Genomic DNA, 6098 nt, shown 5'->3' on the forward strand with positions numbered 1-6098 from the left:
AACCTATGTTTAACTTTTTCAGGAACCCATAAACTATTCCTTAAAGTGGCTGCTTCATTTTGCATTCCCACTGACAATGTGTGATATTTCCAGTTTCTCTGCTTTGTTAACACTTGTTTGTGTTTGTTTTATTACAACCATTCTGCTGAGTGTGGAATGGTGTCTTATTGTGGTTTTGGTTTGTGTTTCCATAAGGGCTAATGATGACCATCTTTTCATGTGTTTTATTAGCCATTTGTATATCTTCTTTGGAGAAATGGCAAGTCAAATACTTTGCCCATTTTTAAATTGGGTTGTCTTTTTACTAGTTGGAACAGTTAGTTATATATTCTGGATACTGTTATCAAATATATAATTTTTCAGATACTTTCTCATAGGCTGAGGGTTGTCTTTTCACTTTTTTGATAATGCTCCCTGAAGTACAGAAGTTTTTTTAATTTTGATCAAGTTGAATTAATCTATTTTATTCTTTAACTGTTTATGATTTTGATGGCTTATCTAAGAAACCATTTCTTAATCCAAAGTCATGAAAATTTATGTTTATATTTTCTTGTAAGAGTTTTATAGTTTTGCTCTTACAATTAGGTATGGGGTACATTTTGAGTTAATTTTTATATGTGGTGTGAGGCATCGGTCCAACTCCATTCTTTTGGATATCTTTTGTGGATATCCAGTTGTCCCAGCACCATTTGCTAAAAAGACTATTCTTTTCCCATGGAATTGTCTTTTTGGTCCTCTTATCAAAAATCTGAACCTGATTTTAGCAAAACAAAAATAAAATTAAGTTAGCATCCTAGCTCTTCTCTTCTTTCACCCCCGCCTTTGTTTTCTGAAAACATGAACCTCAGTTCAAAAGAGAAATGGACACGGCTTAGATCTATAAAATATTATAGCACAGCCCAAAGGTTTTATCTTATTTCACACAACAGTCACAAAAGACTGATATTACCCACCTACCTCCCAAATCTACAAAGGTATTCATATCTGTACCCTTACACTATGCCTTCCCTCCTATTACACTATGCCTTCCCTTCTATTCATCTCCTATGGGTGAAAAAATTTGCACCTCTGGGGTCAACCCTTGTGCTTGTACTCTGAATCCCATTCCCTTTCATTGACCCAAGCACTGTGTTCCAATAATCACCTCCCTCCTCTATGACATCAAAGTCTTTCTTCTAGGTTTTTCCCATTAGATAGAAACATAGCTCTGAACACTTTTTTAATCCTTCCCCAGAAACAGTGTCTTTCTTCTCCTTTAGAGCAAATCTGCGATAAAGGAGTATACATACTTGCAGTCTTCATATCCATTCCTCCTGTTCTTAACCCACACAACACTGAAATTGTTCCTATTAAGGACACCAACAATTTCCATCTTGCCAAATCCAAAGATCAGTCTACTGTTCTCACCTTACTCTAGCTCAGCTGCATTTGACCCAACAGGTTACTCCCTTATGAAGAACTTTCTTCACATTGCTTCTGCAATACTACACTCACCTCTTTTCCCTCTAGTCTTATTGGACACCCTTTTTTAGTCTGATTTGCAAAATCTGTCTTCTTTTCCAGACTGTTTACAGACCTTCCAGAGGTTGGTTTTCCTCCAACCTCTCCATCATACTCCCAATTGATATATCCAATTGGTGCTACCACCTACTAAATTTGGGGTGCCCCCGCTGAAGTGAAAAAGCAGAGTCCCTTGTTAAAAATTATTAAAAATTTCAAGACAGCAACACCAGAGCCTTAAGCCCAGCATGGGTCCCTGGGAGACTGCACATTTCATGTGCCCATGAGGCTGGTCCTGCCTATTGGCTTCCTGGTATGTCCACTCAGATATTTGATAAATATCTCACACTCAGTCTGTATAAAACACGCCTCCCAATTCACACTTCTGTCTAAGAAAAGGCGGTCCCATTTCTACCCAGGTTTTTCCACATCTCAATAAATTGTGCCACTATTCACCCAGTTACTCAATCCAAAAATCTGAGATTTCTCTACTCTTTCTCAACCAGTCCATCAACAATTCCTATTGTCTCTGCCTTCAAAGTAGATGCTAACAATATATCTGGAGTCTAAACTTTCACAGTCTCAAATGATCATCTCACAGATAATATTTCTCCTTTTACAGTGGGGAAATCTGGCAGTCACTCCTTGAACCAAATAATTAAAAGTACCATCATCATGGATTAAAAAAATCTGATAAGACAAGCATAGAAAATATTTTTGAGGATTAGAAATATCATAGAAATATATAACTGGTTATTATATAAAATGTGTTATAAAATAGTATATAGTACATTATCTAATATTTTATACTGTGGCAAAATGTACATAAAATTTACCATTTTGGTCATTTTAAGTATACTATGGTTTAGTGACACTAAGTACCTTCACATTGTCCCATCTTTATATATAATTGTATATGTTGTGTATTATATATAAATAGGAAAAAGTGGAATATATACAATCACATTGAACACTGGTTAGGTAAGTGATGGATTACGTGTGACTTTTACTTTCTTGTCTGCATTTTGTAAATTTGTTATGTGAACATAAACTATATAATTTGTAATAAGAAAAATGTTTTTGTTGTCTTTTAAATCAAGGATGACAAATGCTTCAAGGAGGAAGTAGTAATTGTCAGATTTTAGAGAAATTGGGGTGCCTGGGTGGCTCAGTCGTTAAGCGTGTGCCTTCGGCTCAGGGTGTGATCCCAGGTTTCTGCGATCGAGCCCCGCATCGGGCTCCCTGCTCTGCTGGGAGCCTGCTTCTTCCTCTCCCACTCCCCCTGCTTGTGTTCCCTCTCTTGCTGGCTGTCTCTCTCTCTGTCAATAAATAAATAAAATCTTTAAAAAAAAATTTTTTTTTAGAGAAATTGTGATGAGTGACAACTTTTTTTGGACTTGGCAATTATGGCTTTACTCATTCAGGATAAAATCCCCGGAATGTAGGAATCAGAAGTGGTAGCATATAAGAAACCCAAGGAAGGCTGAGCTTTGGTTCAGGGGGTATGTGGCCAGGAGGGGATTCCAAGCTAGGAGAAATGCCTGAAATAGAAACTGCAGGAAAGCAGACAGGACAGTAGGCCAGGACAGTTCAGTTTGCCTGGACCCCCAGTTGCAGTGAAGGAGAGAAATGTAATGAGTATGAAAACAGGAGTAGGGTAGAAGGGTCCTGTGTGTAGNGGGTAGAAGGGCCCTGTGTGTATAGAATTTGGATTTTACTTTGTAAGCTGTGAAAAACTTTCAGAGCTTTCTGACATTTTTAAAGTGGTGTTTTGGGAATATCAAATCTGTACAATCTGGATTTAGGGTGGAAAAGACTAAACTCAGCAAAACTTCTTAAGAAAAACCTATAACTCAGAGGTTAAGTAATAAAAAATTAAATGGGAGGGTTGGGGAGCATGAAAAAGAACAGGCATTGGTCATGGTCTAATGGACAGAAAAGGAAGAGATAATATTATCTCATTTACACTTAGTGATAAAGAATCCATTCAGTTATTACTTGGTTTGGCCAAATTCTATACTATTTATCTGTTTTTATGGAGTTATTTAAAATCTAGGATTATATTATTTCCAGAGGTACTCATATTTGTTCAAAAGTATCTTACTAGGCTTTTTCTAGACTTTTAAAGTTGGACTGATTTAAGTTTTCGAGTTGTCTTCCTGAAGTAATATTTTAGAAAGTCATTGTGGAATTATAATTTATTTTTCAAGGCATTTTCTTTATATCCTTAAATAGTGAATCAATTGCGCTGGCTATGGAGGGCATCACTGGTTTTATTAGCTTTATTTAGTAATTTATTTATACATCCAGTTTATTTCATAATTTATTTGAAATTTCTTTTTTTCAATTTATGTATCTCCTCACTAGAATTCAATGAGGAAAAAATGTTTTTGGTTTCATTGTGAATTCTAATAATGCTCTATACATGAATAGCACTAGATAGAGAAGATATGACACATACACAATTAAAGCAATGGGTCCAATTCTCTGAGACATTGAATTTAAAAGCACTTTTTAAAAAATCAGATCATTTAAAGTGCAGTAGGGATGTTGACACTTTAAGGCACCATGATTGTGATCTTTTTTTTTTTTTATGTGACCTATTCTTGGCAACACAAATAATCACTACTTCCTCTTACTTTGTTTTTAAATATATTTTCACTTATTTATTTATTTGGTTGCTTCAAAGCAAAGCACAGTGCTTTGTGTTGAAGTAAATAAATAGGACCAGCCAGTGTATCGACCTTGAGAGATTTGGTGTGGTGCTCAGTGTTTCAAGTCTCAGAAGGATGAGGCTTATTTTATGATGCGTGGATACAGAATTCGACCNGTGGTGCTCAGTGTTTCAAGTCTCAGAAGGATGAGGCTTATTTTATGATGTGTGGATACAGAATTCGACTGTCGGTTACCGTATCACCCTGACCAACTTTGACATTTCTCTAAGGAAGCTCTGCTGAAACCTGCTTCTCCTCTGCCAGGAAATATCACTTAACAGGGTGAAAGTTCACTGGGACAATTTAAGGCGGCTGATCTCAGGTGTGGTCGCAGCTGTTGTGTGGGACACGACTTGTTTTATAAGAACAGAAACACTATTATCTGGACTCCCAAGGGGCATTTGGAGCAAGTCATGCCCGCGGAGTCCCATTCCAGGAAAACGTGCTCAAGCACTTATGTATTGGCAGTGATCACTAACTGTGATTCCATCTGGCGAAAATGTGGATTTTTCTCTGTCCCAGAAAGTTGGGGAACAATTATGTAAGTTGTCTCAAAGAATTTATTTTTAGCCACTTTTTATGGAGAAATTTCAGTCCCTGAGTTGTTACAGAAATTTACTTTTTTTAAGGAAAAAATAGAGAAACCTTCTGTATGCATTTCTATAGAACTGTGTATTCACGTACCATGAAATATAAACACTTGTCTTTTGATTTCAAATCATTACTCAGTCTTCCTGCTGAGTGTTCTAAATCGTATTTTCTATATTAGGAATGTTGGAACCACTTAGTAAAATCAAAGCTGCCAGGGAGATGAAGAAGGACAGCGTGAGTGTAGTATATCTCTAGGTGTCGAGGCCTGGAAACCCTGGCTCACGGTTGAAGCAGTGTTCTCCTTGCCATTACCTCCCTGCCACGCTGAAGGATTTTAGCACCTGAATAAATGAACCCTCTGAGCCGTCTGAGGTCCAGCAAAGCTGGTCAGATATATTTTGGTGAAGGAAGCCAGCACACAGTATTAAAAGTAAGATCCACCATTAGAATTAAAGAGGTGTCTTTGGAAAACCAAGTATACAATTTCTATCCCCACAGGATTTTTTTCAGCAGTTTTCTACTATAGATAAGTCTAATAAATGAGAAAAAAATTATGTCGATTTTCTTTTTTTTTTTTTATGTTGGCCTTAAGCAATGCAAGCAGGTTGATTTCTGTTAACAAAGGAAATCGTTTACCTAACTAGAAATTCTGTGTCACTTAGTTTGAGCCTATTCTGAGTATCACTGTTTTGATTTCTAAAATAAATCTTTTATAAGGTTTTAATAATTATTCTTAAACACTAGTTTTTTTAATATAAAAACAACTGACAGCCCATCTGTCATTTCCCTATATTAATTTCTCAGTAAGAGGAATACACTTAAGAATGCTACTTAAAGCTTCATTTTTCCATCTTTTTTCTATCTCCCTCTTTCCCTCAACAGCCCACCCCAGCCACGTCCGTCCCCCGTTGCAGCTACAACTGGCTGCTGCCACTACACGTACACACGCACTCGCACAGTGTTGACTCAGTGACAGCACGAGACGTTTGTTCCGGTCCCGTGTATGTCTTTGGTTCAGACAGCATTATGGGATGTTATAACACACACACACACACACACGCACTCTTCTCTAAATATAAGCCTCAGACCAAAAGAAAAGAAAGGATTCTTTGTTTCCTGTAGCTTATTGATAATATGTAATATCAACAGGTAATTATAATACTTAATTATCTTTAAGAGCTATTATAGAGTGGAAATGCTATGGCGTTCAGATGCTGGCTTTATGTCAGCCAACTCTTAGCTGAGTGTTCAAGTTAATTAACTTTTTCCTTTCCACATCTGCTAAAATGAGCA

At 36.8% G+C, this 6098-nt stretch overlaps 1 protein-coding gene across 7 annotated transcripts in view; it reads left to right on the forward strand.

Annotated features, from left to right (window-relative positions):
- Window positions 1-6098, forward strand: part of FAM13A (family with sequence similarity 13 member A) — a 339281-nt gene that overhangs the window by 247373 nt on the left and 85810 nt on the right. The gene's annotated exons all lie outside the window — the stretch shown is intronic.

Source organism: Ailuropoda melanoleuca, chromosome 11 (assembly GCF_002007445.2).
Source record: "Ailuropoda melanoleuca isolate Jingjing chromosome 11, ASM200744v2, whole genome shotgun sequence".
Taxonomy (NCBI): domain Eukaryota; kingdom Metazoa; phylum Chordata; class Mammalia; order Carnivora; family Ursidae; genus Ailuropoda; species Ailuropoda melanoleuca.